Source organism: Oratosquilla oratoria, chromosome 33 (assembly GCF_046742065.1).
Source record: "Oratosquilla oratoria isolate Oo_2021 chromosome 33, ASM4674206v1, whole genome shotgun sequence".
Lineage (NCBI taxonomy): Eukaryota > Metazoa > Arthropoda > Malacostraca > Stomatopoda > Squillidae > Oratosquilla > Oratosquilla oratoria.
The window spans coordinates 12,263,382-12,278,381 of NC_134809.1; the positions used below are offsets into that span (position 1 = coordinate 12,263,382).

At 40.7% G+C, this 15,000-nt stretch overlaps 2 protein-coding genes across 8 annotated transcripts in view; one reads left to right on the top strand and one right to left on the bottom strand.

The window, feature by feature from the left end:
- LOC143017755 (orexin receptor type 2-like) overlaps positions 1–15,000 on the top strand; it is a 460,398-nt gene that overhangs the window by 379,106 nt on the left and 66,292 nt on the right. The gene's annotated exons all lie outside the window — the stretch shown is intronic.
- LOC143017754 (uncharacterized) overlaps positions 14,831–15,000 on the bottom strand; it is a 10,028-nt gene continuing 9,858 nt past the window's right edge. The window contains exon 4 of the mRNA XM_076172606.1: positions 14,831–15,000. This exon is cut by the window's right edge and continues 747 nt beyond it. The gene's annotated coding sequence lies outside the window, so the exon portion shown is untranslated.

Sequence of the window (15,000 nt, forward strand, 5' to 3'; positions counted from 1 at the left end):
GAGGAGAAGTGTAGGACATAAAGAAAGGAACTGATTGGAGAGATAGCTTGTTCTGCTCAAGAAAGAGAAGGGAAAAGAGAATAAGTGGGAGTAATGGCGAGGTGTTTCATTGAGGGAGGGGGTCAGAGATATTACTACAGGAAAGAGAGAGAAAATGGAAGGTCTTCCAGTTTTTCTTCTTCCACCTCTTCCACTTCTTCCTCTTTTTTCATCATCTTCTTCTTCTTCTTCTTCCTCTTCTTTCTCTTCTTCTTCTTCTTTCTCTTCTTCTTCCTCTTCTTCCTCTTCTTCTTCTTTCTCTTCTTCTTCCTCTTCTTCTTCTTCTTCTTTTTCCATGTCTTCTTCCTCTTCTTCATCTTCTTTGGCATGCAATGTACTTCCATTTCTAAAGCTCTTGTGCACATTACGAAATTCTAAACAAAATCCGAATGTTAAAATTACAGTATGTTAAGGGGCCCACCCGTGTGAGCTCCACGAACACGACCAGTTAAGAGACTTTACATTAGTTGGCAGCGCGTGGGACCCAATTGTTGTTCACGATCGACATTATCTTCCGGTGTTCTTTAATAAGGGACCTCCGTCACTGGAACTCGAACCCTTGTCTTTGCTAATCATTACCGCAAGGAAAGGACGCTAACCACTAGACCCTGACCATTGCTATTAAGTATATTGAACCTCTCACACATTTCCGATGATGAAGGGTTTTGTAATTACGGTCAATTTTCAGGTTCAATATCTTGAATGTATGTCAGTTTCCATGACGATTTGTCAGACTGTTTTCGTTACACCTTTTTTGATGTAACAAGTTCAGTCGGCTATCAATATGTAGAATTCCTTTATAGATATTTCAGTTGCGGATGGAGACTCGACCCAATATAGTGTTATTGTGAAAGGAGAAATCACCTCCCTTCCTCAGACAAACCCTCAAACTTAGCACAATCCCTACTTAAAATGTAGCCATGGAGTCCGGTTGGTTGGTACAGTCTCTATTCATCTTGTTAAGAATCTGCCCATTAGATGAATGACATTAGTGGATGTTAGCCACGATACAATCTATTGATAACGTCCCTCAAAAGTTAAACGTATTTCATAGATATTGTATGTATCAGGGTAACATTAGATGATTTCATTCACTTAAAAGAGACGAGGATGACCCTAGTCCGAACGTGTTATGGATCAACACTGGAAGCAACTAAGGAGCCCAGCCGTGATTTGATGCCACGAGATGACAAAGACAAGGAAAGGAAAAAAAAAAAAAAAAAAAAAAAAGTTGACTCGGAGGTTGCAGTGTCGACGGTGGAAAAGTTATTCCAAGTTATATCCCATCACCACCGAAGGAGGAGGTGAAAAGTGGGAGGAGAAGGGGAGAGAGGTTGGGGCAAAAAGGAAAGGGAGCAAGAGAAGGAAGAGGAGAAGGAGGAGGAGGAGGAGGAGGAGGAGGAGGAGGGAACACCGGGGAACAGAAAATCTAAACTATTTTGATTGGACAGAGACTGATTCACGAAGAGAATGGCACACCCTCGAAATACGATGCCACACCCGATACGCACGGGGCTCCTCTTCCCCGTCTTCCGACACTCCCTTTTTTTTTTTTTTTTTTTTTTTCCTCTTCGCTTAGCCTTTCTCCTCCTCCTCCTCCTCCTCCTCTTCCTCTTCCTCCTCCTCTTTTTTCATTTCCTCATACTCTTTCTTCCCCCTCATTCTCATTCAGGCTATTTCGTGTATTATGATGCCAGGAAAGATTATTTTTTTAATAAGTAGCCTCTGCCTCAAGGTCAAAGTATCTTGATAGTCTCTCTCTCTCTCTCTCTCTCTCTCTCTCTCTCTCTCTCTCTCTCTCTCTCTCTCTCTCTCTCTCTCTCTCTCTCTCTCTCTCTCTCTATCTCTCTCTCTCTCTCTCTCTCTCTCTCTCTCTCTCTCTCTCTCTCTCTCTCTCTCTCTCTCTCTCTCTCTCTCTCTCTCTCTCTCTCTCTCTCTCTCTCTCTCTCTCTCTCTCTCTCTCTCTCTCTCTCTCTCTCTCTCTCTCTCTCTCTCTCTCTGTCTCTCTCTCTCTCTCTTGAATTGTTGCCAACACTTTTATACTTCTATATTTTTCAGTACAACTCTTCTCGTGACAATTATCTGGTGGGAGAGTCTGTTGTGATTTTTAGAGGCTCCTTTAATTAAACAGTTGGACAACAGACATGCAAACTTCACTGTGGCTATGCCAATACAGACTTTGACCTATCATTCCTCTGCAACTACTTGGATGACAAGACAAAAAAAACATAAAGTGGTAGGATTACCTATCACGACCTTTGGTACCTAAGACTGGAGTACCTCAAGGCTCTGTCCTTCCCCTTCATAATTTGTGTACGAATTATCCCTTAGAGTCGGTTTACCCGTGCAACCAGGTTCCTTCTTTTCCACGTTAGTAGATACAGAACACTGGAGATAGCTTTGCACACAATGCAGAACATGTTTTAAAAAAACAAACCGTTGAAATTTGAATCTGTATGTTTACGTTACGAGCAAACCTACGATACAATCATGAACACTCATCTTTAGGTAAACAACATGGGTAGCCCGGTGAAGGACCACGACTGTGAGTTAAGTAACACACTGGACAGTGGACTTGCCTGAACTCCGCATACAGTGAGCGAGGGCTAAGGCTTCGATGGGCAAACTAAAATCCTTCAAAGCCACAACACTACCCGCTAAACGATGAATGTACCTAACACTGGTCAGACCATCTCTGCGATAGTCCCTAAGGTAGAGTCAGATGATATTCCCCCAAAACAAACACTCCCTTCATAAGGCTCAGAAAGTCCCACTCAGGTTCGTCACGATTTCGAGATGGAGTGACTTTAGAACCTCTGAATAAAAAAAAATAAATAAATAAAAAAACAGGCTGCCAACACCATCGGGCTTCTCAATCAACACAGATGCAAACTACACACCAGACATCTTGAAAGACTTCAAGCCAAGCATGAACACCTAATTCGTCAAATAACACCCAGACCTCACGGAAAACATTTTTTTTTCTGTGTCTCTCCCTCAAGCGGTATACACGAGAAGCCGTGTATAACCGTGTCACTATTCCTCAGAATAATATTCACTGTTATACACGGAGAGTGAAGCGAACTCACTTCTCGTAGGACATATAAACATTTCGCATGAACACCAACACGTTCACATGTGCATATATACGCACATGATTTTCATTCTATTAAGATTGACATCATTTCTAGCTTCCTCTCAAAGTCCATTTTCTCGTTTCACTTTTTCTCTCACAAAGATTGTTCTTTCTGCTTTCCTCTCCCACTGTCTCTCCTACCCTTTCCCAAACTTTTGTTGATCTAAATAAACCCGAGTCTCGATCCGCCTGCCTCTTGCCCCTTGCCTCTCGAGCCGCGATATTAGAATCAATAAAGTATCCTTACATCGCGCTCACTGACAACAGCCATTTTTCACGCAAGTATCCTTTCTTTTTCCTATAGACATTTTCCTTCTCCTGCAAAAACCGATCTAGTGAAAGCGAGTGATATGACCTAGCTGATCCTTGCTCTATTCCCATTCCTGTCTTCACCAGCTTGTGGCTACCGAAGGTGACCCTGACTGGAAAACTTCGCACTCACATAAGAAGAATTAAGAGTGCTTCTTACAAATAAAGCAATGCTAATATTGCTGTAGACCATTTCAATCAGTAAATCTTATATATATATATATATATATATATATGTGTGTGTGTGTGTGTGTGTGTGTGTGTGTGTGTGTGTGTGTGTGTGTGTGTGTGTGTGTGTGTGTGTGTGTGTGTGTGTGTGTGTGTGTGTGTGTGTGTGTGTATTCACTTGGTCTTTGGATCACGTGTTGGACTCGTGATCGACAGCTATTTCCCTCCTGGAAGAGAGCTCAGAGCTCGTAGGTCCGATCTATGGGTAATGCTATGACCTTGCACACACACACACCCCCAACTCCCCGCCCACGAGAGTCAGAGTAACGACCCGAGGCACAGCGATACCGAAATAATTTCGGCCCTGGGCAGGATTCGAACTGGGTGCTGGGAGCATTTCTGCTTCCCAGTTGAGCGCTCTACCAACTCTGCCACCGAGTGTGTGTGTGTGTGTGTGTGTGTGTGTGTGTGTGTGTGTGTGTGTGTGTGTGTGTGTGTGTGTGTGTGTGTGTGTGTGTGTGTGTGTGTGTGTGTGTGTGTGTGTGTGTGTTTTTGTGGGTGTGTGTGTGTGTGGGTGTGTGTGTGTGTTTTCGTGTTTGTGACCACATTTCTGCGTGTTTTTTCAATCAAGTAATGTAGTGTAGCAATACCTTTAACAACACGTTTCATATATTAGATTTTTGCTCACATTTCGTGGGTGTGTTATTGCGGTTGGAAGCGGGTATGTTCTCGTGTTTATATATTTATATTTTTTCCAAATTCATGTCGTATATTTGTTCTTTGTTCCCTTAGCTAGGAGAGAGCACTGGAGTATAAGCAGGAAAGATCCCACCATGGACCAATTACTTTTGATGTGCATCGGAGGGTTGAATATGGATATTGCACATCATTACCAAGCTCGTTGTCAAGGTGACGCAGATCAAGCCGGCGGCAGTATCTCCAAAATCTTTTTCGAGACCGTTACTTATAATACACTGTGATTGTGTGATACTTCGCTGATATTTTTTATTGATATCATATTTACTATAAAAATGTATAAAGAGTAATGCATATAAAAATTATAGCAAGATGTGAGAAGGAGCCAATAAGACATACAGGCAGAGATACACGAGTGAGACTAAATTCAGTTTTAATCAAGGAACGAAAGATGATTGAAACATTGATCTTCCAATGCCCAATAGTATTCACGTTGTTTTTCAATTTATACTGGAAGTAGGGAACACATAAATAAAGGGCCAAATAGAGATACAAAAAAGATGAAACTATGCAAGTGCTTTGCTAAACTGAAAAAGTAGATGAGAGTTAAATGACACTAAAAACAGAGAAGAAATGAGATAGTTTCATGAAGCTTTGATACGTAGGAATGGATATGTACGTGCCATAGATGAGTGAGAGAGCACAAAAAATGAGACAAGAAGGTGACATGACATGGAATAGGTTGTAAAAAAAAGATAATTAAAAAGGCAATTGAGGAATGCAAAAGAACCAATAATGAATACACAAGAATAAGAACATTAGTGAAAAAAAACTTGGAGAGGTTTGTCGTTGACAAATGTAAGTGTTAATCTAAGATGATCTTCAGGTTTGTGAACGGTAAAGTGACGCATAAGATTAAACATTGAAAGGGTATTGTACGAAGAAACGAAAATGGAAACTGGAATAATAAATTAAAGCATCCAAACAGTATTTAGTTAGGAAGACGAGTTTGGAAAAAAAAAGAGTAGAGATAGGGAAGATGTAAACAACATCAAGTAGGTAAAATGTTTAAATTACTCTAGAATTTTAAAATGAGAAGGAGCTCAAGGCTAGATCGTCTCTCAAATTGTATTTAGAAAACATTTAGAAAACAATCATCGGATGAAACACACCAACTGATTGTATATTCTCTGGAGGCGAGGAAAGCGGCATTTCACCGGAAATGTGTTCCTGGGTTATAGATATTCAAATGCGTTGCAAATGTGCAAAAAGTATTCAAAGGATCCATGCCTTTGACTACTACGATAGCCATAATGTGTGAAAAAGATTTTCAAATGAAATACTTGGAAAAGAAAGAAATATTGATTTACAAGAAATTTCGATTTAGAGAAAGAAAGTCTTGTGTAGCCTAAGAAAAAAAAAATCGCCATCCTATTAAGTGGGAAGTGAAAAACCCCTTTAAGGCAAGCCTTGTCAGTCGTGGCATACCGCTGGGTTTTTTCTAGGCTGATGTTTGGGTCGCCTCCCCGCCTGGCCATGGCTGTCGGGAACCAACGTAAGGGACATGCAGCGGGTGCCAGGAATCGAACTCACGTCCACCTGCTCATGAGTTCGACACGGTATCCACTGGGCCTCCGCGCGGCCATTCTTGTGAGACCAAAACCTTCTCTTCTTTATTCAAGAGCGCTTGATGTGTTGCATGAAAGGAAAGCTTGCATGGATTGTGTGTACCTGAACGTGGAAAGGTCTCTCATACATACACATACACACATAGCAGACTTCCTGGAAGAGGCTTACGCCTGTGCTCTCGATGGAGTCTGTCACAAAAGACGGATATGGAAGTTATAACACATAGGAGAGGGTAAAGTAGGATGGGTAAAAGGACATAAAATTATAAGAACAAACAAAAAATAAATAAAAAATCGGACTGAAGAAAAGTGAGTTTGGTTCTGGCACCTTTAATATTTCTACTCGACATCAGTAATATGACGAAAGCTATGCAAACTTATCTGCAGATGACACTATTATCATACAGAGAGGCAACAACGAGGAAAATTGCAAACAGCTCGTGGAAGAACTAGATGAAGTTCTTGAGTGGATACAGGAGTGGGAAGATGAGCGTCAGTAAAAAGTAATGTAGAATCTTGAAATTGGGTCAAATTTAGAAATAATAGACAATGATATATGAAATGGGAGATGAAACGAATTCGAAGGAAGAAAAGAATTCATGAATGTTAATCAACGATGATCTGTCGCAAGAAAGACCTATAAAGTAAGTAACAGGAGAGACTAACTTGTCGCTGAAGAATACGGTCGAAGTGTGGAGTTTCATGGAAAAGTATTGAGGACATCATGAAAACAGATAACAGAAAATCTGATTCCTCCCAGTCTTTAACATGCAAACGAAGGATTACAAAGGCGGAGCATGCCAAAGGAGACCTTTTGGTCCATATCTAGGTCGGATGCGAAAAAAAAGTCCTAATAATATGAATAAACAAATAAATAAAAACTATAATAATGTAAGTATCAAATAAAATACATAAATAAACGCATAGGCACAGTCAAACAACAAACAGGTAAATAGTAAATAATAATAAATTGACACATAACTAATAATAAATGAGAATGCATTAGTGGTGTAGTCATCACACTTAAGGAGAGATGCATAATAGAATACAAATGGGCAGTAACTAAGACGATCCCACGCATGAGTGATCCAGTAGGAACATCATACTTCTTTTATCTGTCCATCACCCGCAATCCCAGAGCAGCTAGAGGCGGACTGTACATTTTCGTTTCTAAGTCTGTCTCTGGCAGAAGGATGAGACTTCAACAAAAATTAATATAAATCAGCCAAATGTGTGTGTGTGTGTGTCTTTGTGTCTTTGTGTGTGTGTGTGTGTGTGTGTGTGTGTGTGTGTGTGTGTGTGTGTGTGTGTGTGTGTGTGTGTGTGTGTGTGTGTGTGTGTGTGTGTGTGTGTGTGTGTGTGTGTGTGTATGTGTGTGTGTGTGTGTGTGTGTGTGTGTGTGTGTGTGTGTGTGTGTGTGTGTGTGCGCGTGTGTGTGTGTGTGTGTGTGTGTGTGTGTGTGTGTGTGTGTGTGTGTGTGTGTGTGTGTGTGTGTGTGTGTGTGTGTGTGTGTGTGTGTGTGTGTGTGTGTGTGTGAGCGGGCGCGCGTGTGTGTGTCTCTTTTTTACCGCCATCAAATCCTCATTGACTTATCTATTTTACAAAATAATTTCTTGCTACCATTTCCAGGCTACACGAAGATTAACTTCCAGTGGGTTGCAACGACGAGACTCGTCGAATCCGCCGTGGCATTCGTGTTGGCTGGACCGACATTCGGAGATCGTTTCATTTGGTTTCGACGTTATTTGGACAAATGGAGCTTTAGTGGCTCCAAATACCTTTCATCAGGCACAACAGCCAAAGGTCATTCCACACAATACATGTCTCAGTTCGTTGACCTGATCTATAACGACGAACATGCAAAGCATCTCAAATGTAATTTAGCTTGATACATATCTCAGCAAAGTTCAAATTCGTGTTCGTTTGTGAATTCCTGGTAAGAATACAAACGCTTATATAGAGTGCAATTTCACGCGAAACTAACACAACCGTTCTGTGTCTGTTGATCTTATCATTTGATACACAAAATGTGCGTGGGTGAGTGATTCACCACGTTCTTGGATCACGTGTTGGACTCGTGATTGACAACTATCACCCTCCAGGATGAGAGCTCATAACTCGTATATGGCCCAATCTATGGGTAATGCGGTAACTTTACACACATACCCAGCTCCTTGCCCACCAGAGTTGGAATGCTGGCTCGCAGTGCAGCGATGCTGAAATTTTCAGCCCCCTGGGCGATACTCGAATTAGAATTGCTCAATTAACGGTCGAGCACGGTATCATCACACCATCGGGGCATGTATTAGGCTCAATTGGATATTGTGTGTGTGTGTGTGTGTGTGTGTGTGTGTGTGTGTGTGTGTGTGTGTGTGTGTGTGTGTGTGTGTGTGTGTGTGTGTGTGTGTGTGTGTGTGTGTGTGTGTGTGTGTGTGTGTGTGTGTGTGTGTGTGTGTGTGTGTGTGTGTGTGTGTGTGTGTGTGTGTGTGTGTGCGCACTTATGCATATTTTTGTATGCTTATGTATGTATGTATGTGTGTGTGTGTGTGTGTGTGCTGAGGGGTACATAGCTTTGCCTTGACATTTGGGAACTTTGAGACAAAGTTTCCCGCCAACGGGCCCAATATCTTCGACCATTCACTAAAAAATCAAATATTATATCCGAACATTTTCTCTCAAGAGAAAGAATTGAAAAAAGGAAGTTGGGTGATGGATGGAAATAAAATGGGTGGACTTGGGTGACCGACTTCTACGGCTTCCACCCTTACAAGGGTGAAGAAGCTTTTGGTATATAGACAGACAATTTCCCTTATAGTACTATGATATTATAATATTTGAGTATGTATTTTTTTACGAAAATGCTAAGGTAGATCTTTTCAGAATGTTTTGTTATGCAAATTCTACTTGTGGTTATTTTTCATGATTTGTTTTTTTGAAATTCTGATTTGAAAATAAATGTTGATTTCGATTCAGTTCGACAGGAGTAAGAATAAATGGAAATATATTGAATCGTAACCATTTCAAATTGGTACAAAGTCTCTTTTACTTTGTTAATATATATATATATTTCATTCTGATATTAGATTAATCTAGTTTCAGTTGTTTTATATTTTTCTTTTTTTTTGGGGGGGGAGGGTTACGCTTATTATTTTATCTTATTCTATTTTTCTTCTTTTTTCTTTTTGTTCTTCTTTTTGTTCTTCTTCTTCTTCTTCTTCTTCTTCTTCTTCTTCTTCTTCTTCTTCTTCTTCTTCTTCTTCTTCTCCTTCTTCTTCTTCTTCTTCTTCTTCTTCTTCGTCTTCTTCTTCTTCTTCTTCTTCTTCTTCTTCTTCTTCTTCTTCTTCTTCTTCTTCTTCTTCTTCTTCTTCGTCTTCTTCTTCTTCTTCTTCTTCTTCTTCTCCTTCTTCTTCTTCTTCTTCTTCTTCTTCTTCTTCTTCTTCTTCCTCTTCTTCTTCTTCTTCTTCCTCTTCTTCTTCTTCTTCTTCTTCTTCTTCTTCTTCTTCTTCTTCTTCTTCTTCCTCTTCTTCCTCCTCTTCTTCTTCTTTTCTTCTTCTTCTTCTTCTTCATTTTATTTTGAGCCGTGCTGTAGCCCTGTGGATGTTACCGTGTCGAACTCATGAGCAGGTGGTAGTGAATTCGATTCCCCGCTATGTCGCGTTGGTTCCCGACAGCCCTGGCTAGGCGGGGAGGAGACCCAAACATCGGCCTAGAAAAAAAAAAAAACGGCTTTCCGCAACTGACAGGGCATCCCCTACCAACGGGTTTCTCACTTCCCACTCCGTGAGTTGTCATTCGGCCGCAAGCGTACGGGTCTCGCATCCACACAATTTTGGGTCTTAACCCATTCAACTCCGATGACAAGATGTCTTGTCATTTGGTCAAATAAAACAAAAAATCATAAAACACCAAAATGTTTGATCAAACACCAGAAAAATATGACGTCAGTCCTCGCTTCGCTGCGAGCGAAGCGAGGATTGACGTCATATTTTTCTGGTGTTTGATCAAACATTTTGGTGTTTTATGATTTTTTGTTTTATTTGACCAAATGACAAGACATATTGTCATCGGAGTTGAATGGGTTAAATGTCCCTTCGGTTCCCGTCAGCGCCTCGCCAGTCGAGGCACAAAAGGCGAAGACGACGGACTGAGGCCTCGACATCACACGGCGCGGCGCCCCCGCTGTGTGTGTGTGTGCCTTCCCCCTCCTCACCTGGGAAAGAATCAGACGCGGCCGAGGTTCTCGGAAACTATCAAGGGTTGATAAGAATGGACATAAAGGGTCCGTTAGATACAGGTCCCGTAACGAACAACTGTGAGATTCAATTACATTGGCGAAACTGGCTTGTGCCATGTCGCGTCATGGAATAGCTGTGACGGGGAATGGAGTGTGAAATCAGTGTAATTAGTTAGATTATACCGATAAGGTTCTGGGAATTATATATATATATATATATATATATATATATATATATATATATATATATATATGTATGTAGTATATGTATATATATGTGTATGTATATGTATATATAGATATATGATGATTATTCATCGTGACAAATTTGAGGACAGAGAGGAAACGAAAACACGAGAAGAGCTTTTGAGCTTTATTACCGACGTTTCGACACTTTCAAGGTAATACCTTGAAAAAGACGAAAGTGTCGAAACGTCGGTAATAAAGCTCAAAAGCTCTTCTCGAGTTTCCGTTTCCTCTCTTTCCTCATATATGTATATATATATATATATATATATATATATATATATATATATATATATGTATATATATATATATATATATATATGCAGAGACATAGAATTTGAGAAAGACAGAAAAGAAACGTTTAAATGTGTTTGAGATGAAATGTGCAAGATGTATGGTAGGGGATACAACGTTAGATAGATTTAGGAACAAGGAGGTGAGGATGGGAGCGGAGGTGGAAAAGGAGATGGGAAATAGTCGATGAAATAGTATTGGATGGTTTGGAAAGAATGAGGGAAGAAAGACTAGTAAAAGAGGTGTGGAAGGCAGAGGTGGAAGGAGTGAACATAAGGGGGTGACCGAGAATGAGATGGATGGATGGATGGATGGATGGGGTGAAAGGGGCGTTGAGCAGGAGGGGGTTGTCTGTTGAGCAGGGAAGGGAGAGGGCAGGAGATAGGGGTGAGTGGAGAATGGCTAAGTATAGACAATGCTGTTATGCAAGGAAGGGAGTGGATAGGGGATGGGGGATAGAGGGATTAGGGAGTGGTTTTGTGTGAATGATATTTTGACGCAGCAGCCCGAAGGAATTTCTCCCCGTCTGCTATTTTTCTGTATGAGGGGGCGGAGAGAGGGGATCACCGATTAAGTAAAGCGGCCTTGCTGTGGATATGCTGTGTCTTGCTGCATTGCTTCTGACCCAGGGCAGTGGACGGGATAAAGGGATGACCCGTCATTCACGAGGATTTAAAATGAAAGGGAGGAAAGAGTGGTGGGTAGGAGTGGAATGGGGGTGGATGAAATAGGTGGGGGTGGATATATGCCTTTTGGCTACCTCCCTGATAAGGGGGAAAAAGCTCTTGGTGTGTGTGTGTGTGTGTGTGTGTGTGTGTGTGTGTGTGTGTGTGTGTGTGTGTGTGTGTGTGTGTGTGTGTGTGTGTGTGTGTGTGTGTGTGTGTGTGTGTGTGTGTGTGTGTGTGTGTGTGTGTGTGTGTGTGTGTGTGTGTGTGTGTGTGTGTGTGTGTGTGTGTGTGTGTGTGTGTGTGTGTGTGTGTGTGTGTGTGTGTGTGTGTGTGCGTGCGTGTGTGTGTGTATGTGTGTGTGTGTTTTAAGCCATATTTATTATCACTTAAAAAATATATATTCAAACACAGGTGGCCCCCTGTGAAACTCATTGCAACTTTTTCCGCGATTATCAACCCCTGTGTATTATCATTTCCAAAAGGACTTTCACTGGGAAACGGGGAAGGGGAATTTGTGTCGGCGGACGGGTGACGACGTCTCGCCTTTGAAGGCGTTCTCTACCAGCTAGAACGCTTGAAACCAAAGCATTCGAACCTGCACTACCTCCCATCTAGTGCGAAAGGTGGAAGGACAATAGTGAGTTAGTGTGAGGTTGGGTTATCTGACACAGCGTTATCAGATGAAATATATTCCATAGAACGTGTAGGTATATATATCTGTGTTTGCGTGCGTTTATATGTGTACGAGTAGATAGCGTTCAAGTGTGCGGTTGTGTGTGTGTGTGTGTGTGTGTGTGTGTGTGTGTGTGTGTGTGTGTGTGTGTGTGTGTGTGTGTGTGTGTGTGTGTGTGTGTGTGTGTGTGTGTGCGTGTGTGTGTGTGTGTATATGTGTGTGTGTGTGTGTGTGTGTGTGTGTGTGTGTGTGTGTGTGTGTGTGTGTGTGTGTGTGTGTGTGTGTGTGTGTGTGTGTGTGTGTGTGTGTGTGTGTGTGTGTGTGTGTGTGTGTGTGTGTGTGTGTGAGCAGAAAACCACCAAGGAAAATAATAAAATGATGACTGATCGATCTCGTCTATTTAGACATCATCAGGGTACATGCAATGACAATACAAACATGAGTATTAATACAAAGTTGGAGGCAATGGATGGGAACAGCAAAAGGTTGTAAGAGAGTCTACCACCATTTTTTTAACAATACAATTATCAAGTTTGTACATTTCTTGACTTAAACTTAAGTTGTTGACAAATATACCTTGTATCAGACTGGATTCTATTATATGTCTAGTTAAATATGACTTATTTCTAACCATTTCTTTGGCACCTTCTCAATTAATGCAATGATTAAAATCCTTTAAATGAACAAATAATGCTTTAGGCATTTGACCACTCCTGACGCTATACTGATGTTGTTTTAACCTTACTTTTAACTTTTTTCCAGTCTAACCTATATAGCATTTACCACAATTTTTACATGGAATTGAATAGAAACCTCCTTCTATTTTATCAGGAGAGTTTTTAATTAAAAGGCTTCTAACTGTACTGGAGTTTTTGAATGCTACTTGAATGTTGCAAGTCTTAAGAATATAAGGTAGTTTGATAAAATTCTCGTGGAAAGGAAAAGCAAGTAGGTTGTTTACATTAAAGGTTTTACTGGCATTTTCCTCATAGAAAGATGTTTTTGCCATTTTACAAGAATTATCTACGAGGTGCTTAGGATATTTTAATTTTGAAGCTATGTCATATATTCTTAAGAATTCATCATCCAAAAACTCCGGACTACAAATTCTATACGCTCTAAGGAACATTGATGATAACACTGACATTTTTGTCCTGCAATGATGAGACGAATAAAAATGTACATTGGTGGGTTTTCTGTAGATATCAAATTTGAAAGACCTTTCATTTCTGTAAATCATTACATCAAGGAAAGATAAATGATTACTTTCTTCTATTTCCAAGGTGAATTTGATAGAAGGGACCAAGGCATTAAGTTTAGATAAGAAGAAAGTAGGATCATCATTGGTAGGCAAAGTACATAAGACATCATCAATGTATCTATACTATGTAACACTATGGGGGAGAATTTTAGGTGATAACTTAGTTTTAAAAATAAATCCATGTAAAGATTGCTAAGAACTGGAGAAAGCGGGTTGCCAACCACTGCTCCTACGAACCGAATCAGAAGTATTGATTAGATTCTTCCTTCGTGTAGGCCACTGAGGATATGTAGCAAGGAATATATAGAGGATGAGATATTCCGCACGTTCGACATCTTCCGTAAGCTTCTATATCCAGCGGGCTTGCTAACCAGATTAAGAAAAAGGCGAAAGAAATACGCGAAAGAGCAAAATGAGAAAGGAAATCTTTGAATTATTTGGTGGTACCACATACAAGAAAAGCAGAAGACCTGACCAACACGTTATCAAAATCTGGCATCCAAATAGCATATTCCTCCGGGAAAAAAGATAAGGAACATCGTAAGACGTGAAGAAAGACAAGACATTAACGTGAATAGTGTAATACATAGTACGCCACGTAGTGGATGTCCGGCAACATACTACGGCGAGACGTCTCGGGGCATGGAAAAGAGATTAGCTGAACATAAGAACGACCTGCGGCATCACAGAACATCGAATTCTGTATTCATACACACAAAGACACACAGGCATTTGCCAAAATGTGAAGAGGCACGACCTCTCCGAACGGGATTAGGGAAGAGAATAAAAAGACTGGTGTGGGAGAGGTTACATACACACACACACACACACACACACATACACACAAAACACACACACACACACACACACACATACAGACTCGGTGGCGCAGTTGGTAGAACGCTGAGCTGCCACGAAAGTGGCCCGCAGCTCCTCGTTCGAATCCTGCCCAGGACCGAAATTATTTTGGTACTGCTGCGCTTCGGGTCGTTACTCTGACTCTCGTGGGCGGGGAGTTGGGTGTGTGTGTGTGTGAAAAGGTCATAGCATTACCCATAGATCGGACCTACGAGCTCTGAGCTCTCTTCCAGGAGGGAAATAGCTGTCGATCATGAGTCCAACACGTGATCCAAAGACCAAGTGAATACACACACACACACAGAAACACACACACACACAAAACACACACACACACGCATATGTATATATATATATATATATATATATATATATATGGGTGTGTGTGTGTACACACATATATATATACACATATATATACACGTATATATACACACACACACACACACACACACAAATACATACACACGCAAAACTGACTTTTATAATATAATCCTAGCTATGGGTTGACCATATACATTATATCAAAGATAGTAAACAATAAGAGGTGAATAAGAAGTGTAGGGAAAAGTTAATGAATACGAACTGGACCATCAATATTGATAAGATAAAAACAAATATACCTTTTATCGATGAATGTTTATTTCGTTTTTCTTTGTGGTAGTTTCTTTATAAACAGATTGTTCATTTATAAACAAAGTCGCATTAATGCAATGCCAATGGAAGATACATTTCCAAGGATGTGATACACCCTCAGGTGTCTCTAAAAGTTCTTATTCAGGTGCGTTCT